Source organism: Onychomys torridus, chromosome 21 (genome assembly GCF_903995425.1).
Source record: "Onychomys torridus chromosome 21, mOncTor1.1, whole genome shotgun sequence".
Classification (NCBI taxonomy): domain Eukaryota; kingdom Metazoa; phylum Chordata; class Mammalia; order Rodentia; family Cricetidae; genus Onychomys; species Onychomys torridus.
In genome coordinates this window covers 52,693,747-52,714,469 of record NC_050463.1, presented here as the reverse complement: position 1 = coordinate 52,714,469, position 20,723 = coordinate 52,693,747, and the positions used below count along the sequence as shown (strand labels likewise).

At 43.2% G+C, this 20,723-nt stretch overlaps 1 protein-coding gene across 19 annotated transcripts in view; it reads right to left on the bottom strand.

Moving 5' to 3' along the window:
- The window catches only part of Myt1l (myelin transcription factor 1 like), a 399,212-nt gene that overhangs the window by 174,758 nt on the left and 203,731 nt on the right, over positions 1 to 20,723 (bottom strand). For all 19 annotated transcript variants that reach the window (XM_036170263.1, XM_036170272.1, XM_036170265.1 and 16 more), the window contains one exon: positions 20,117 to 20,252. The gene's annotated coding sequence lies outside the window, so the exon portion shown is untranslated. The remainder of the gene's footprint in view (positions 1 to 20,116; positions 20,253 to 20,723) is intronic.

Genomic DNA, 20,723 nt, shown 5'->3' with positions numbered 1-20,723 from the left:
ATATCTGGAAAGCTTGGATTCTCTTTTGAGAAGATACTTTACATGTATTTTAAAATACTCCCCTCAAAACAAATGCCAATTTCAAATAATTCTGAATTTTTTATCGTGACTATAATCTAAAAATTATCATATTTTATCTACCTTCTGCCACTACTCTTCCTAGCAACATTTTCTCAAAAGTCACCCCTCCATGGTGTCTGCTCGGCTGGGCTGTTCCTCCACTCTGAAAGTCCCTCTCTGCTCTGGCTGAGGCAGTACCCCTTGACACTCTTCAAGCTGCTCTCTCTATTCTTGCCCACAGATCAAAGTGATCCCAATTCTGGTCTTGAGTCTGTACTTTCAACCTTGGCAGCTTCATTTCATCCATTAATTCAACTTTTTTCTCTGATTAGATAGCTCATGGAGCTTTTCCTACATGCCAGATTAGCCTTCGTCAAAGCTTCTGCCCTAGATCTCCAGGGTCAGTCCACAGACTCTAACTCTAGCCCATGCACTACCCTCAGGCTCTATCCTCAGATCAAGTCTAGCAGCTCCATGGGCTCCTTCCCAGGGTCTCTCATATCAACCAACCCATCAGCCAAGTCCTAGTCAGCCATGTTTCCTAGTCACCTTTTCTTGAAGCTGCAGGATCTTGCCCTGAAGAGACTTTCTGCTCAGTCTCACATCCTACCTGCCTTTCAGTCTCTGTGGAGTCTACATCACCTAATGCCTGTTATTTGTTTCAGTTTGGGCACATTTGATTCTAAACTAAATAGAGAGACCTAACAGATAGGGCAATGGGCAGGGCAGGCCTCAGACAGGGAGGATGGGTCCAATAGTCTATGTATATTTTGTTTGTTCCCTCAACTGGCTGTGCCTCCTCAAAGCCTGGACATTGTAGAACAGGATGAATCCAGTCAGGGCTGTGTCTCTGCCATCAATGTCCCTCCATAAAGTCCCACAGGAGCCCCTCATGCTGAAAACCACCCACCATAGTCTTAGCCTGGGATGCAGGTTCCATTTGCAGCATGGCTTTTGGCTTGGCTTTCTGCCACCAAATGGAAGGGCGCCCTTGTATTTGCCTAGCGTGATGTACCTATAGAACACACAATAGTATTTATTGAATGGAAGTCAGCTTCCAAATTAGTGGGCATCAAGTTATAAACTCATTTTCAACACAGAAACGACACAACATGTTGGAAGACAGCCAGTGAGATCTTTGTCATCCCCAGGAATGGTGTGGGAGATTTGGAGAATAATAATCATCAGGGCAGATACACCTAAATCATACTGAGCTCACAATACTGCACAAGCTCCCTGGTGGACTGCCCTGTGACAAGGTGACAACCTTCACACTTACCAGAAGTCTACTGCAATGGGGCAGGCTCATTAGCATGTTAATTTACATACATTTACATATAACATCCTCCTCACCCAGCTCTCAAACCTGCATACTAGATAAAAATTTTAAAAAGGTAGTCTGACCCATTGCAATTATATTCAAATTCAATATTCAGAACATGACACATGAAGCAAAACAAAAATCTAAACCAGTCAATTATGTGCCTTGTAGGATGCCAGATAGGAGAGCCTCAGCAAGGGACAGGAAACCAAACAGCCTGAGTTGGGTTTTGAAGCATGGAAGCTGTAAAGTGGTGCCAGCAACACCTGTCCTCAGTCATGGCTCACTTGCACTTACTGAGTGCTACTGTGTGTTGTACTCCACACTAGGGGTTGAAGGCTTCAAGTTTTGTTTAATCACGGTAATAAAATTGTGACATGGGCTTCACTGTCTCTATCATAAAAATGCTTTGTAAATGTGTTGTGTGTACTGCTGGGGTTCTGCTGTACCCTTGTGCATGGCCAGACACGATCTGCAGGGACTCTCCTGCACATGACCTGGGTGTGCAGAGAAGTGTGGGGTTGTTCCAGTGGGGATGTTTAACACTGTCCCACCACTACCTGTGTTACAGACGTTAAGACTGTGCATATGACTGGGCAGAAATAGAGAACATAAGGTATATGGCAACATAAGGAAATGTGAGTCTTCCCCAAGCTTATGGGTATTCCAGAAAGAGGAACCGTGCATGAGGGAGGTCCGAGGGTTCCACAGAAAGGGAGTGGTGTCTGGATTAAACACCACCAAGAGCAGAGAGCTATTGATTTCTCTCTTCTCTCTGGAAGCTGGAAATACTGGTAAGAACACAACCATCAAATCTTCCCAGTTTCCCCCAAAAGGAGCACTCAGCTCCATTCTTGGCTGCTCTAAAGGTCATGGCTGGGCTCCTACATGGCTTCAGGAGGCCCAGGAAGGCAGAGAGACCTTCTCCATTCAGGGTGGTGGCTTCATGCTTGGCAATACTGCCTTGAAGCACATGAGGTATGCATCTTGATGACCTCTACTCCCCCAGAGTCTGTCCTCATGTGTAATCTGGAATTGGAATTACATTCACATGTATGTGCAGGTGCATGAATTTGAATGTACAGAAGCCAGAGGGGAGACAGGATCTCTCACTGAATCTGGAGTTCACCATTTTGGTTGGACTGGCTGGCCTGGCTCTGTTCCTCTGTGCTGGAACTCTAAGCAGGCATGACCATGCCTGGCTTTTCACATGGGTGCTGTTGACCCAAACTCAAGTCCTTGTACATGTACAGCAAGCACCCTTGCTCAGTGAGTTATCATCTCCCTAGCCCCAGGAGTGCTTAACTCTTGCATGAGGACACCAACAATAGGCTGGTGCACACACAACTCCATGTGTTTTACAGGACTGCTTTGCCTCTGAGGCTGTTACTCATCAGTTCATTCAGTATTACACCTTATGACTATTTACTTTTGCCAGCTACTGTTTCGTGTGCTAAATCTTACAAAAATATTAGTGAGAAATCCACCGTCTTAACTGTCATGTAAACAGGTAGAGGTAAGTTTAGCTTTATTTGTGACTGGAATACCGAGCCTGAGAAACAATACCAGAGTGACTTTTCTTCAGGGCTGTCTTGAGACTAAATTTGGTTTGGGAAAACCCCTCTAAAGATAATGTAGACAATAGGACTGTGGAACCCAGAGCAGACAGATGTGATTCATGGCTGCTTCCTGTCTCAGCCTGAAGGCCTGTTGAGATGCCTTCTAACCACTAAACCGTGTCTCCTGGGTACGTAGTCTCTCTTCTTTTCACTTTAAAAAATTAAATCAGACCCATGGAGTCTGTATTAAATTATGTGAAATACATCATTTTCTAGCACCCTACATTTTAAGGACATAGTTACCACTAGGTCTGTGGGGATTTGTATGTGTGTGTGTGTGTGTGTGTGTGTGTGTGTGTGTGTGTGTGTGTATGCACACACATTTGTGTATGGTTGTGTACATGTATGTATATGTGTACAGATGTGTGCTGTGTTCACTCGTGCATGTGCATGCATGTATGTAGGTGCATATGCATATGTGTATCTATGTTCATATGGAGGACAGAGGTCAGTCTCATGGGTGGTTCTCCCAGTGTCCTTCACTGTTTTTATTTCAAAGCTTTATTTATTTTGATTTATGTGTACGTGTGCCCGTGTGAGTTTATGTGAGTCAGGTTACATGTAGGTGCCTGTGGAAGCCAGAGGGTATCAGATACCCTGGCTGGATTTACAGATGGCTGTGAGTCACCTGATATGGTCTGGGAACTGACCCCAGGCCCTTTGCAAGAGCTGTAAGGGCTCTTAACTACTGAGCAGTACGTCCAGCCCCAACTCCACCTTGTCTTGTGGGGGCTTGTGGATTAGTCAAAACTGACTAACCAGCAAGCCATAGGGATCCATCTGTCTCCACCCCCCAGTACTGGAATTATGAGCATGTACTACCATGCCCGGCTTTTTTTTAATGGGTGATGGATATCGAACACAGGCCCTCACGCTGGTATGGCTAGCACCTTTCCAACCAAGCCATCTCCCCAGTTCACATAGCAGCCATTGACATACACAAGATAGTGGCCTAGGAGACATCCCAGACCAAGTGCCATGTCAGATCTACTCATCCCCCATTTTCAAATAACAAGATGAGGACTAGAAAAGTCATGTGACTTACTCGTATTATACAGGGAAGCAGCTGGACACAAATCCAGGTGAGTCTCCCAGCTGCCTGCAAGCCAACGCCCACATTCCAAGCAGACAGAAGGGCCTCCAGAGGAGACTGGCCGTGTTCCACACTACATGCACTATGCTATTTGTCAGTGAGAGGAAAGGAGCCTAATTTTTTTCAATATTTGAGGGTGACACCAGAAGTCAAGCTTAAAGTTTCGGATCTCATCTTGCTAAAAGGTGTGCTCTTGTCTCTTCTGGTTCTAATAGGGACCTTAGTAAGCAGCATTCATCTCTGAACCCAGTCCCTGGCTAGCTTGTCCCCACTAGAAATGGTTAAGAGACACCATGCATGGCCCTAGCAGCCCAGTGGGGATGGGAGAGTGCTATATCTGCTGGGGAGTTCTCCCGGAAAGGGTGTCATCTCACTGCTGACTAATACCCACATTTGTGCTTTCAGACTCTGACTAGGGAAAACAGAGCAGGCAGGGAGAGTGTCAGGAGCCCCGAGTTCTGGTCTGGATTCTTGCTAAGTAGCTTCATAACGTAACTAACTTGTTTAATTTTTCTCATTGAAGTTCCCAGTCACTGTTAATTCTGTGAACTTAGTAAGTCACCTGTTCTCTGAGGGGAAACTAACTCAGAAGAGAATGTTCCTGCCAACACGGTATGCTGAAAAGTCAGATCCTCTGCTGTGCCCTTAAAGTTGCGTTCAGTGGCCTGGTATCTCGTGAATACCCAGAGATGTGAACTGTTGTAGATTTACATCTTCTTTACCAGAAGAAAGCACGTCTTCTTTTGTCATCTATCACTTTAGCCAAGTTTGAGTTTGGGGATATAATTTAAACCTAAGATGAATGCTGTATCCTGGCCTCACATCTTTGGCCAGAATACTTTTCTTTCTCAGCTATTTTTCTATCTCATCTTTCTGCCCACACTTGCTAATGGCACCATCAGACCCAATGGCGAACAGAGAAACTTGGTCTTCCCTTGATCTGCCTCTATCACACCACCACCCTCCTTCCACCATCTCCCAATGGTCTGTCAGTCTGTCAGCATGGACTGTCTGGCATGCCTAGTTGGCCCATGGAATATATGACTATATTCTTAGTTGTTACCCTGCCAGCAGTCTGTCTCCCTCAATCACTATTTCATGCCAGACCATCAACCCTAAGTGAGAGTACATTGCTTGTTTGCTTAGCATTATTTTCATCTTCTTCTTGTAGTCTTCAGAGAGTCCTTGGAGCCTCGCAATAGTGAGGCCTTACTTTATCTCTCTGACTTGTTCTCCTGCTGACTCTCTTTTCACACTGCGTACCTACTCCCACACCTGCAAGTGCACACTTCTCCGTCTTTCCTCTTGATTAAACCCCTCTTAGCTTCAGGACGGTGCTCAGGATCATTACTCCCAGAGGCATTCTTGACAGCCTCAACCTTGTCTGTATTAGATATTCCTTTAATCATGACTGGACATGCTGGGCCACAGTAGCTTTGTAGCCTGCACACACTGTCCCACTGATACTGTACTCTGTGGTCTCCAAGCTCCCACTAGACAACCTTGTTCTCTATTTCCAGCACCTGGGACAGCCACAGCACTCAGAAGACAGCCAGGAAATCCTGCTGCTGCACACAGGTCCCCTGCATGTCTCCCTTGATGCTCGTGATAACTAAGAACCACGTTGTGCTTCACAGTACTTTCTCCCATAAATTGTAGCGTTTAAGCCTCAGTCTCACAAAAAAAGTTGAATGATAATTCTATGCATGATTCTGTTGTGTTCTACAGATGTATCTTCAGCTCAACAAATTAGACAACTAGCCTTGACTTCTTTACTGTTAGAAGACAGAAAGTTTGTCATTTGAAGGGAATGTCCAAAGTTAAATTAAACATGGGAAAATTTGAATTGTTCATAAGGAATATGATAGATGGTGAAGATGTGCTCTTGAATCTAGAGAGGGTCACAAGTTCTCTGCCCATCAAAACCAGACAGGAAGTTCTTAACAAAGACTGGGGCCCTTTGGTGGAAATTGGGTGTATCAATACCAGAGTACTGAGGCATCTGGCTTACTCTTCATGCATTTAGAGCTCATGTAGTAGAGAATGGCCAGTGTCATAAGAGCTGAGGAGGAACAGGGAGGGATGTTCTAGGTAGGATGGCTGGCGACTACATGTACAAGTGTGAATAGAATGAAACCAGCTGATCATGGTTCATGCCTGGCTATACAGAGTGGTGGGTAAGATGATACACACATAAAAAATAAGACGACAACAGTATGTTTGCTCTGTGTGAGGACAGCTGTGGTCATATTCCTGCCGAGTGTGATCTCTGCATGGAGAAATCTTTCTGCAATGTGTTGGCTGTATGTTTGTGATATGTGTGTGCATGTGTATGGGGGGGTGGTTGCTCCATGTGAGGACAGTTGCAGCCACATTCTTCTAGGGGAACCCACCTGCAGTGCACTGGCTCTAGCCAATGATAGCCCTGTACCACTGCTTCACTTCAGTTACTCTTGCCCTGGCATCCCGATTAGTCATTAGCCCTGGATGGTATATTTAGGAACAAAGGGTTAATCTTCATCAGTGGACACTGGTCTGTGTGTGTATGAATCAGGGGTCTATCCTTAGCATTTGACAGTAAGCTGTGTGCATAGCAACCAGGAGTGTCCCTTTTCCATGCTGGGGCTGTGCATTTCTGGGTTCTTGGCAGGTACTAAAGTTTAATGTACATGCAGTACCCAATGTGCACATAACAAGCACATACAATGGGTCTGTCATAGGCATTTTTCTTAGAGTGTTCCCCTGGCTATAGGATGTAAAGGGATAAAGACTAGACAGAGGTCTCCATCTTCACCCCATGGTGATCTAAGAATGATTCATCTCCCTTGGAGTTGGTGTATGGCCATAACTACTGCAGATGAGAACTTGGACAAACTTGGGCATCTTCCTGATGACCTGACATGGGAGTGTGTGCTTACAAACCTGCATCTGAGTATCATTCAGACAGGAAATCCAATTAAAAGTGTTTTTTTTTTTAAATCCATAGTTCCTTTAAGTTGGGATTCCAACATTTTTCTGGAGAATTGAAATATGGCTTTATTTTAAAAAGTCACTTGGCTTCTTTTTAGAGAATTATAAATGTGATACTTTAGAAAAAGTATTATGATACTTTATTGTCAGTGAAATCTTGAGTTATGAATCTTTACTACAGGCTGGTTATTTGGGGTCAATTACTGGAACACCTAAAGTAGAAGTATATGTACTCAGGGACCGAGTCCCTCTCTTCTTCGTCAATCATTATGTCAGTGTGAGGCTAAAATCTTTCAATGAGTAACTGATTCCTACTAAATTTATAAAATGTCTCCTGTTGACAGCATCTCCACAGTACCCAACATGCTGAGAAACAGAGATGTAGGAGCAGACAAAAGAGGCAAAAAGTCTTGGTGAAGAACAGTGGATTGCTTGAGGTTTGCCTTTCTGGAAAGTTCTGTCTGTTTACAAACAACACGTAGACAACTAAAAATATCTGAGCTTTGACCCTCCCACAGTCTCATATAGTAGGTGACTAGAAGTCATCTGTTGGTGAATGGTTGGATTTGTTCTGATTACTCTGTATTTTACATTGTATTGGGCTTTGGCGAAACATGGGGACTAAACTGTGTGGCCGGAATTTACAATTGGAAGATGGTGGACACTGTGAAGTTGCTATACTCTGGTTTTTTGTTGTTTGTTTTTTCATGGTCACCTGAAGGCAGCCAAAACTCCCTGGAAGCAGAGGCCTCTCTCCCCTAATATACTCCTCCTGGAAGTTCAGCTGCAGGAACAGAGTAGTAACATCAGGACACTTCCAGAGCATGGCTCAAGGGATGGCAGGATGCCTTGGACCTGGATGTGAACTGAGCATTCTACTTAAAAAGATATCCCTTGTTATTTATCAAAAAAGAAAACATCAGAAAAAAACCCTTCTAACAATGTGCAATGATATTTGGGTATTTCATTGCCTCTGTAGCACCCATTTGCCCATCTGTGACTGTGGCGAATCTTAGCTGTTCCCTCTTTGGGTACCCTGGCTTCCTTTCTAAAAGGCAGAGGTCTCCCTATACCTCTGCTTTGTAGTTGAAGCAGATTTTCTTTTCTTGGCAGCGTTGTGTTATATTAGCTCTAACTGCAATGCATTTCCCGCCTCAGCCTTGTGAGTTCTGGGATTACAGTCATGCAATAGCATGTCTGGCTTAGCAGATGGCCTGGAGTCAGACATTTTCAGTTCAGCTGTGGGTAACCACCTCCTGCCTGTTTACCCAGTGCATGTGGGCCTTCAGACTCAAGGCTGTGAGAGGTACTTTCTTCAGATATTCTGTCCTAGAGCTGTCATGAAGAGATTGTGTGTTACAGCCCCTCTCAACACCCCCAGCTCACTTATGAAGTCAGAGTTTTGAAGTGGAGTTTTGTTTTTGAGGTCAGGGATAACCTTGCATCCTGGTACCAAGCTTGGAAAAACACTGAAAATGGTACACTACTAAGTAACAACCTACCTGATTTAGGTCACATTTTAACTATTATTTCAGTACTTCAACTGGCAATGCCACAAATTTTAAATTTAGTCACACGCATTTCTTCCAGAAACACTGTTGATACATTATCTTTAATGAAGAATAAATTACAACAGAAATACCATGAAATTGCTCATTATCTTCTTATGGATGTTTGGCATAATTGAAGAAAGGGCATTGGAACTCTACTCAGGTCCTGACGCAGTCTCAGCACGCCCAGCCTGGCTCCATCCATTGCTCCAGGGTGATAGCCTGCGTTTCTCTGCCCAGCTCCCAACTAACACCCCTGCATCATCAGCTGTTACCATCCTAGGCTCTGTGTTCTCGGGCCAGCAGTTCCTGTCTTCACATACTTCCATTCTAACTTCTGGAGAGTCACACAGGGCATCAGTTAAGAGCATGGCCTTCAGAGCCTGAGTCTCATCCTGAGCCTAGCTCTGCTGCTTCTTTGAGGTGTCTGACCTCCCCATGACTGCCCTCACTCCAGGTGCATTACAGTCATAGGAAATAACACATGTGTTCCAAGTTCACAGTGTGGTAGAATTTTTATTGGTGAAGTATTTTCTTAAAGCTCCCCACCCTTAGCTTATATTCTATCTATTGGGTGTGCCATGGGGCCATTCTAAGCCATGCATGCCACAGCTTCTGTTCCTTTCTCCTCCATGTGCAGTGAGGGAGGGCATCCTAACCCTCTCCATTCCTCAAACAACAGGGCTGTCCTTTGGGTTCTGGCTGACTCTGGCTCTAGTGATGTGCTCAGGTCATGGACTGTCTTCTGTCTGAACCTGAAAGAAGGCTCACAAGGGTCACCTTTTGCTCTTCCCCCTACACGCCAACAGTATCTACAGAGAGGCCTGCACCAAGTCAGTCAGTGCCCCGAGATGTTTGTGCACGAATGTGTGAGTTGTAAGTATGTGTGCAACAGTCTTATCAGTTGAACATCCAGGAACAAATGCTGATTTACATGTCATCTTTGTTGGAGATGAAGTCCCGTTTAGACTAAGAGGGTTTTTGATGGATTGGGAAAGTGTTCTGGTTTGTTGCAATAAACATCAAGCTCAAAAGCAACCTGGAAAGAAGGTGACTTATAGGTTAAAGTCCACCATGGAGATAAGCCAAGACAGAAACTCCAGGCAAGAACTGAAGAAGACACCAGAGAGGAACACTGCCTACTGGCTTGCTTCCAGGATCACATCCAGCTACCTAGGCCCCCCTGCCCAGCCAGCACCACCACCCAGTGTGCTTCACTAATCAACAACCAAGAACATCACATGGACACACAGCAACAGGCCAGTCTGATAGAAGCAGTCCCTTTGTTGATGCTTCCTCTTGCTGGGTGACTCAAGGTTTGAGTCAAGTTGATAGCTGAAGATACTTATAACATTACCATTTTGGTAGCTAGAGACATACATTTATATCCCTTTAGAAAAAGAATGGATACTGGGTAACAGGAGCATGTCAAGCCTCTTCTTCTTGAATCCATAGAGGGATAGAAACTGGGTGATGGAAGTATCTAGCCTCTTCCTCCTGAACTCACACCGGCTTCACAGGCTGGCTGTCTCTTCAGAAAGGTCTGGTGTCTGTCGTCACTTTAAAAATACTTTAGCTCTCACTGACGACTCTTGTCTTCCTGGCCCTCTACTCCCTCCCTCTATTTTGGGACCAGGCCCCATTATCACTGAGCAGAGTGACATTCACAGCAGGTACAAGCAACACATGGGAATTCGTTGGATCAGTTGCACTAATTGGATATCTGTGCCTGCCAGGCGGATGGCACAAGTAGGAGGTGTCTGAACACGTGCGCACAGAGCGCTGCTTACAGTCCATCTCCTGTAGTAAAGAAAGTTGGCAGTTCAAGTGCAAGGTACCTGATAGCACACAGAAGCCAGTTCCAGACTAGAGGCATGAAGCCGGTGTAAGAAAACCCGTGAAGAGTGAAAGTGCCTTGCCTCCCACCTTCCCGCCCTATAAAATGTATGTAAGAAGCTGCCATTAGCACTAATGAGAGTTATGCATGTGACTCTCCCATGAAATGATGGGAGATGAGCCTCATCCATCACTCTGTGGAGAGCGTGGGCTCTGAAGCAGGCTTCCAACAGGCTGTGTTGCACTGTCTGGGTGTAGAGTGCTCTCCAAGGTAGAGAAGAAGCAGGACTTGGCCCCCAGTAGCCTGCTGGGAGAGGGCCTGGGATAGGTTCCCACAGAGTGGTACAAGGAAAATGCTGTGCGTAAGAGTTGAATAATTTACAGAACATCCTCAGAACTACCTGCCAGCTCACGAAACACCGTGTTGGAAAGAGAATGAAGAGACCCTATTCTGTGGGCTGAGTCCTCCTCTGTTGCCCCCTGAGTCCCTGGGAGGGCACATGTAGCATTTTAAAGAAGTCTTTGGGAATAAAAATGTCCTCTACTTGTCCTGTCCCCTCTCATGGGGCTGCATCATGCATGCACCAAGACTTCATTGCCTTTTCCCAAGCCCGTCCTGCAATTCTCAAGTGCCTTTGCTTATTCTGGGGGGCGGGCATCCTGTCTCCATGCCCACCCCCACCCCCTGGCACATGCACTTGGAATATGTGAGTCTCTGTGAGAGCTCTGTTCTCTCAGAGGGCTAACTCTCTCTGTCCTTTGTGATGACAACACCACTCTATCATTGCCTTCTACTTCAACATTCTCTCCTGATGTCCCTGCCAATATGTCTGGGGAATACATCATTACCTGGGTGGGACTCTTGACTCCACAGGGTCACTAACAGCTTGTGTCTTTGGGGTGCTTTCATTATGCTGGCCTGCAGAGTTTCTGTGCAATGAATATTAACTTGATTATTACTTCTAAGGAAGAACAGAAGCATACATAGCACAACTGCCTGAGAACATCTGAAGGTAGGCCATGCAAAGGAATCCCTTCCTTCTGATGGAGCCTCTCCCATTCCCTTCCCTTGCTTTCCCTTGCAAACCACTAGCAGATAAAGGTGTTTGTAAAACACACAATGACACTTCACACATAGCTCTATATCCTGTAGTGTTTTGTATAACACTGGATCTTGAGATGATTGGTTAGGTTCATATAATCATGCTCATTAAAATCTCATAGTGTCCCATGAGATAAATGAAGCACAATTTTTTAGGCAGTCTCCCATGGATGAATATTTGTAGCATTTCCCCAATGCTGCTCTTACCAGTAAAACATCAATAAATGTCACAAACACAGCCTCACTCCTACTAGGCTTACCATGTGACAAGTGCCATTTAAACTCATTCAACCCTTACTGTAGCCCTCAGAGGTATAAATGCAATAATTATGACTGTCATACAGAAGAGGAAGTTGAGTAACTGCAGTGAACGCAGAGCATCAAGAGTGGCTTGTGTCCTCAGCATGCAGGCTCTGCACATGCAGCAGCTGAGGTGGAGTGGCTATGCAGGGCAGGCTTTCCCTGGGTTGTGGGATACTGCAGGAGGCCATGCCACACTCTTACTCACAACACCATTACCTGTTTGATGGTTGTCAGTGAACAAGTGATCAAAGCTGGGCATCAAAGCCCACTATAGTAGCATGAGCATATTTTCTAATGTGAAATCCAGACATAAATCCAGGTCTTCTGAACCCCCTGCCCATTTCCAGCTAATTTTCCTTTCAAATTTAACTTTTTATTGGTTTTGTTTGAGAGGATTGGGTCTTATGTAGCTCAGGATAGCCTCTAACTTGCTCTATAGGTAAGGATGACCCTAACCTCCTAATCTTTCTGCCTCCAGCCACTGTGTGCTGTGATCACTGCCACAACACTCAGCCCAGCACCTCACCACATCTTTCCATGTCTGTGACATGCCAGCCTTGCTGTTTCTTCTTTGGTTTTTCACAGATACAGAGTTAGAGCCACACCCACCCCAGAGCCTGTGCATTTTTACTTCACTTTGAAAGTGTTTCTGATAAGGGAAGATTCTATATTCTTTCTTCTATATTATCTGTGTTCAAAAAGCGACTTAACCAGTGGAGTTAACAAATGGAGTTTCATTTCTACCTAAGTGTTTTATGTGGGCCTCTCCATTCAGGAAGGCTTTTTATGAGGTGTGGTTTTTATCCTGCACATTGGAGTATGCCCAAAATGCTAAAGAAAACTTAACTATCCACCTGGTCCCTTGTGTTCCCAACAAGGATGATTCTAGAAACTTCTAGATGATATGGCTACATGGTAAGTCCTTTGTATGTTCAAAGAGAAAGAGTATATTTCCCTAACATTAGTATTCTTTGGCAGATGTGTTATACAATGCTTCTTATACTCAACCAAGTTACATGTGCTGTGGGGTATTCTGTATGTCAAGTGTGTTGCTCTGATTGGTTAATAAATAAAACACTGATTGGTCAGTAGCCAGGCAGGAAGTACAGGCAGGACAAACAGAGAAGAGAATTCAGGGAAGTGGAAAGCTGAGGAGAGACACTGCCAGCTGCTGCCATGACAAGGAAGATGCAAGGTACCAGTAAGCCACAAGCCATGTGGCAAAGTATAGATTTATAGAAATGGGTTAATTTAAGATGTAAGAACTAGATAGCTAGAAGCCTGAGCCATTAGGCCAAACAGTTTAAATAATATAAGTGTCTGTGTGTTTATTTTATAAGTGGGCCTTGGCGGGAGCTGGAGAGAAACTCTCCAGCTACATACATGTTTCTATTTTTGGACAGAAGTTTGAAAGTTCAATTTGGTTGACTCCATACATAGGGAACGATTGATAATAGATAAGGAGGCTTAATTAAAATACCCCAAAGTGGAATGTGGTACTTGCTACTTCAGCAGGATATGCTTTAGAAGTACTAATGATAATTGGTCCCTATTTGAAAGATGCTACCCAATCTTTCTGTCAAACAAAAATTAAAATTAAGGGGAGAGGTGTAAACTATTGTTAGGGAGAGAATATGAAAATAGTACATTTTTTTAAAGTCAGTATTTGGCTTAATCACTAGGCTACAATTTCCCTGCAGGACAGGTTTTTTCCCACCACTGATCTCAGCAGCACTACAACCAACCACTCTTCTTCATTCTTTTTTATATTGTATTCCTCTTCACAATCCCTCTAATTTTGTATATTCACATTTTTCTCTATTAGAGATTTTTGGGGGGGTTCCTGTGATTCTTCTTCTTTTTCCTTTGTACTCTACTTTTAGTAGTATCTTGAATTTATCTTATTCTTTAAATGCTTTTATTGGTGTATGCATATATTTTGGAATTTAGTTGTTCTTTAGATTAGCATAAGAAAGGTTTCCATGTTGAATCCTCTATGTGTTTTGTTTTTGTTTATTGTCTTAGAGTTTCTATTGCTGTGAAGAGACGCCATGACCACAGCGACTCTTATAAATGAGAACACTTAATTGGGGAGGCTCACTTACACTTCAGAGGTTCAGTCTATCATCATCATGGTGGGACATGGTGACATGCAGGCAGACATGGTGCTGGAGAAGTAGCTGAGAGTCCTACATCTTTCTGGCAACAGAAAGTGGACTGTGTGACACTGGGAGTAGCTTGAGCATAGGAGATCTCAAAGCCCATCCTCACAGTGACACATTTCCTCCAACAAGGCCACTCCCTTTGGGGAGCCATCTTCTTTCAAACCACCACATTGGTCTCTCTTCTGTCCTGCCCAGAGATTTCTTCCCAGCCATCACTCTTCTTCCTTGTCACAAATACTGTGTAATCCTCTCCAGTCCTCTTCTCCCTTCAAATGGTCCCATTCCTAGTTTCACATCTATACCCACCATCCCATATGTATATACAGATAAAAATTAAAATCCAGCACCTACATATGAGAGAAAACATGTGGTGTTTGTCAATCTGGACCTAGGATACTTTGGTTAAGATGATAATTTCCTGTTCATCCATTTTCCCACAAATATTATGATCGCATTTTTTGTGGCTAAATAATTTTTAAAGGTCCTTTCCAGGTGTGGGGCTGTCTAGAGTGAACCCCAGGTCATCAGAGTTAACACTGTGGCAAAGGCTAAGTCTAGGCACTGTATACTACACACCCATTCAACCAGTGTTCATTTTTATGAAGCCTGACTATTAATGCAATTAATATTCAAAATAATTGATACCTATGACATCAGGAACAGTTTCAGCATTCTTTAGTCCACTAACCAAACACAGCAACTTAGAAAACCAATTCTGACAGTCATGGGTAGAGGCTTCAGGGCACAGATCTTCTATGGACATGTGGCTGCAGTGGCTCTGGAGTCTTCTCCACAGCATCAGAGCAAGAAGACACTTTAGTTCTACTCCAAGCAAAAAAAGAGACAGTGCCTCTAAACTCCAGCATCACTATGTGGGATATCCAGGTCTACTTGGGCTGAACCCTCAGGCTCACAGTTCCCCCGAGGAAGCAGATCAGAGGCTGCATACCACAGGACACTCATGTAGCTGACTTCCACTCACTCAGCAAGACCTCACTCTGCTGTTTACAACCTCCTATCTTCTTTGTTTTCTAAACTCCCTACAGCATGAGCCTCTCTGAACCCTTCATCTACCACCAATGATGGATGGGCCAAGTGACTGTACATACTTCACAGCTTTGCTGCCATCTAAACACCCAATGCCTGCAGCTTCACTGTCCCCAAGGGGAGGAAAAGAATATCACAGAGGGCCTTTTCTATCACACTCTAGGAAGGCTGGTGGCCCATCACCTCAAAAATGCAAATTCTGAGAAAGTCAAGTTTCTGTGATTTTCTAAGATAAATTCCAGGAAAATCAATGCTGAAACAAGTTTATGTTTTTTTAACTCCCCATAATATTTACAATGTGATATTAAAATAGAGTCACCAGAATTATAAAGAATTTCAAGTGAATCATGACAAACAGTTGGAAAGGACTTAGTGATATCCTGACTGTATGGTTCAAAATTATTAGGTTGTTTTCTGGGCAAAAATGTATGAACGTGGTAACCAGACATACTCATAATCTTTGTACCATGGAGGCTGAGGTTGGAGGACTGTCATGAGTTTGAAGCCAGTTTAGGCTGCACAGTGAGTACTAGGACAGACTAATAAACTACAGTGTGAAACCCTATTTCAAAGAAAAAAATTATAATCCACAAACAAAAATAAACAAGAAACCCTTGTTGACAGCTTCATGCCATAGAGTGGGACAGCTTGATCTAACAGCATCCTGGCAGCTTTGCAAGCTCTTTGCAAATACACAATCCATTAGACACATATATACATACAAACAACACAGGACATCTGGCTCTGCATAGCTCAGTAGAGTGGTTCAATAGTCAGAGAGGTGGGTTTAAAAGGTAAAATGCCTACCTATGTCTAATCCCTTCTGGGCCATTTCCTCACCTATCATCTTTAAGTTCTCTGTCAACTACTTTGCTCTAATATGTCATGATTATGAATGTGGATAAGAAGCTATTATGTCACACATTATTTTGAGGATGAAGTAAGTTAAATAGTACATTTAATACCAAGGCTGGCACACAGTAGGCATTAGTACATGCTTAGCTATTGTTATTAGCCCTTGCAGTTGATTTGATCATAGAATTCATCTCATTTGACCTTGATACAGACCCTTTAACACTTAACTAAGGCTTTGAAAGTCTGTTGGAACCACTGGCACTAAAGCAAGGGACACTGCTTAACTTTGCAAGAACATCTTCTCAAAGGCGAGAAACACCAATTTATAAATCTGGAGCTAAGTCAGCATTTTTTTCTTCTGGACATGTGAGCCCTGTTAAAATTGTCACCATTCAGAATGCAATCCATGTGTGTCTCCGGAAACAGATATTGATTTTATTTTCAGTCATATCTTTAGCATGGAAATGGGATGCGTTTTCTCCCTGGGCTCTGGTGCAGTGAATTAGATTCCTTCTGCACCAGCTGCAGGGCACCACAGGTGTTCACATCTCAGCAATCACAGTAGTAACTGGGACATGAGAGGATAGAAAGATGCCCTTGGTCTACATGCCAGTTCCATGGTACTTTTATGTCTCCTGTAAAAGCAAGCCCAAAGTCCTTACACGGAGATGTTTAAAGAAATTAGCTGCTGTGGAAAGACAAGGCTGAGGGCTGGAGGACTGCATGGTGTAAAGTGAGAGACTGTGAAAGCAAGAGGATTGGATTGTAGACAGTATGGCAGCTTAGCAGGAGCCAATCCTTCCGTTTACTAAGTGAGGGCTGAAAAAAAGCACCAGGAGAATCTACAGTGGCGTGGACCTGGAGGGTAGATGGAGTGACCAGCAGATGAGAGTCTGGAGAACCTGTCACTTCTAGGGTTGCGAGAACGTATACATTTTTGGAGAGACTGATCTATCTTCGTTCCATCTGAGAGCGATGGACTGAAGCTATGTAACTACCATTGTCATCCTAAGTCATCCTACAAAAACTCTTACTGACTTAGTATGATGTGCATGAGCTACAGTCTAACCAAGAAAGAGATTGGGTCTCTCATGTGCCTTTTCTGGGTTGGTCTGGATCCCTTTGAGGCAATGCCTTCCTCTTACTATTTTACATCTCAAGTGACAAGAAAGCTCCTGGTACTGTTGAGGACATGAAAAACAGGTGCAGAGACCATGAGCACAGGCTTTTACCTTAGCACCTTCACAGAAGCTGACAGAACCCAGCATAGGCCTTCAGTTAGCTCTTGTTTGTCTGTTTTAAGATAAAATTTCATATAGCCCAGGCTGGCCTGGAAGTCATTTTATAGCTCAGAGTGGCCTGAATTTCTGGTCCCCCTACTGCTACCTCCCAAGTGCTGGGACTGCAGGCATGCACCACCCTGCCCAATTTAAGGTTAACTTTTGAATGTTTTTCTTAAACTGTAAATGGGCTTCAATTAATGTCTGAAATGGAAAAGCCACCCGCAGTTGGTGACACATAATGAGACTAGATCTGCAGCAGCCCCCTCCAGTCTCCCATTCAGGCTACTCCCAATGATGGTACCCCTAGTGTCCCTGCTAAGCTAACAGAGCCTCCCGCACTTTGAGTGGGAAGAGTAGACGCCTCCCTTCAGTGAGATTGGTGGTTGTGCAGTGGGGTAAGTATGCGCAGGGTTATATAACTTCAGCACATGGAAACTGACAGGTGCACACAATTACTCCTTCCCCCAAGCCTCTCTTCATGATTAGTGTTGACTGTGGTTATAGACAATGCCCTATGATCTGAAAACACCTGTGTTTGGGGATCTCTATAGTCTATTGTGATGAACACTGTCTATGCAATGGTAAAGATGCTGTGGAGCGTTCAGCCACCATCAGCACCCATCCAATTACCACCAGCAAACAGAGTTATTCAAGAAGGAAACGACATTATCAGACCAGAATTTGAAGAGGTTTTTGTTTACAGAAACAGGTAGGTAATAAAATATAAATATTATTTTCTGGATTGAGAAAAAGAATTAAAGTCATGGTATATGTGCAAATTGCTTGCGAAACTCATTACTAGAAAGAGCAAAAACAATGTTTGTAACCAACTAAGAATCTTAGCCATGCAATTCACATAGTCAATGTGATCCTTATCAAAACCTCAAAGGCATTTTTCAAAGAAATATTCTAAAATGCACATGGAATCCCAAAAGACTCTAAGTGGCCAAGATGAACTTTCTGCCATGTCACGATAACTGAAACTGTGGTTTTGACAGGGTGGTGGGGCTTAAAGACTCATGGAAAACAACTGGTCCCCACACTTGCATAGAAGGCCAAATGATATTTGACAAAGTACAAAGACATGATGGAAAGGACAGTCTTTTCAATGAATGATGCTGGGAAAACTGGAAATTCAAATGCAGAAGAATAAAGAAGTGTATAATAAAACCAGCTTCTGATGGATCATGACATAAACATAAATGCAAAATGGTTAAAACCCTTAAGACAATGTAAAGGAGCTGCTTCTGGACATGAAGCCTGATGATTCTTGAATGGGAAGCCAAAAGTACAGGGAACAAAGAAAAAGAGTTGCACTGTTTCATTTTTTTAATCACAGGATTTCGATGCTTTGAAGAAGACTATCAACAGAGTGAAAGCCACCCATGAAAAGAGAGAAAATTTTTGCAAATTCATTTACCAATAAAAGTTTAATATTTACAACATATAAAGAATTTTTACAACCAAACAACAATTAAAGAAATTTCTTATATCTCTCCAAAGAAGATATGTAATTTTCATCTCCTCCTCTGCCTCCTTCTCTCCTCTTTTTCCTCCTCCTTCTTCTTGACTTTTTGAAATGTGGCCTTATTCAGCAGCCAAAGCCTACCCAGAACTCACTGTGTAACTCAGGCTGACATCAAACTGATGGTTTGAAGGTGGTCCTCGTGCCTCTGTCTCCCCAATTGCTAGATTACCAGCATGAACTACTGTACTTGGTTAAGATAGGGCAGTTTCCTAACAAGTACATGAAAACATATTCAACACCGCTAATCTTTTTAACAAAAACTACAGTGATATATCATTTTATACTCATTAGGATAGCTATGGGTTTAGGGAAATTGAAAAATTGGAAAATGTTCACAGGAGTGTAAAATGGCATACTCACTACAAAAAAAATCATGGACTTTCCTCACAAATTTAAAAATACAATATGGCCTATGTGACCCATACTTCCACTCACAGACACAAACCAGAAGTGTTGAAAACAATGACCTATACCTGTATTTCTCCATTGTGAGTTATGTCAGTATCAGTCTTGATATATGAAGGACAGAGAAGCACAGGTGTATCTAGTGATAAGAGTATACTAAAGTATCATCCAGCCTTAAAAAGGAAGGGAATTCTGACATACGTTACATAATATATCCAAGGAAATACACAAAGCAGAACAGAACAGTCTCTGATGGACTGACGCATTATGGTTCCACTCATACAAAGGACCTGAGAGCCCCAGATCCTAGGGACAGAGGAGGAATGGAGGCTGCTTGGTAGGAAATGAAGAGTTGATGTTTGGTGGGTGTCAAGCTGAGATTTGTAGAGATGTGGAGCTCTGAAAGCAGATGCTGTGAAGGCCATAAAAGCATGTGAATATTTTCAGGACCCCTGAGCTACGTGCTTAGACGCAGCTAAGATGAGCTTTATGCTATGTTGTGTTATTTTTACCACAATTCATTTTTCTGACAAAAGAAGCTCAACCATAACCTGAAATTCTGGAAAGGGGACAGCTTGCAGGGTCTCCTGGTATTCAGAAAGATCCATCAATGGCGAAGGACTATGACATCCTTCCCATACTGTGAGGTCCCACCCTTCCTTAAATGTGAAAGCCCTGAACAGAACTAAAAATGGAAACATCTAACTCCTCAGCAATTAGTAACAAGGAGCTGCTGCATATCTATGAAAGTGGACAGACCTGTTAACAGCACCATGAAACTTCCATTTAATGCCGCAGTTGGATCAGAAAGCACTCCCAGTTCCTGGTCTAACAACAGGCAACATGCTGCAACTTCACACTGAGTTTGATCATTGAGATTAGAGTGTGCCTTGTTTAGCAAATTAAAACCCCTCCATTCACAAACATACATTTTATGCTTGTTCAGATGAACAGCTTTAAAGGCAAGGAGTATCATTACCTTTACGTGGCTCCTGGAATATCCATATGTCTAAGGGGGCAGCTGGAGCCTTTCTTTTGTTGACAATGCGAGAGACACAAAGACTGGACTGGACTCAGTAACTACATCTTCCCCTCTTCTACCAGATGTGGTCACTCTAGAGAAGAATAGAAAGGCAAGATAATGAGGCTGATATTCACAATAAAACAATAATCCTACATGAGGGATGTGATTACTGGGACACACTGCTGTTTGCATTGCATTTATAATAAGTAGGGCGGTAGTAACAGGCTAGGCACACAGACATCCTGTGGGGAGGATGATGTCATTGACTCCCATATCACAACACATTTCTGATCAATCATTCCTTATAGAAAATCCATTTAGGAAACAGGTTAAATTAATGTTGCAATGTGAAGATAGCACAAAACTATCATATTTCAATAAAACTAGCTGAAAGAATTATTTGTGATTGAATTCAAAAGCACTGAGATAGTGTGATGGATCATAAGGCTAATTGTAGAGGCATAGTCTTTATTTTATTTTCCTCACTTCAGAGGATAGTAAACCTACCTGTGGTAACACCTGCTAAAATATTTTGCAAGAGCTCATTTATTTGCTGCTTTAC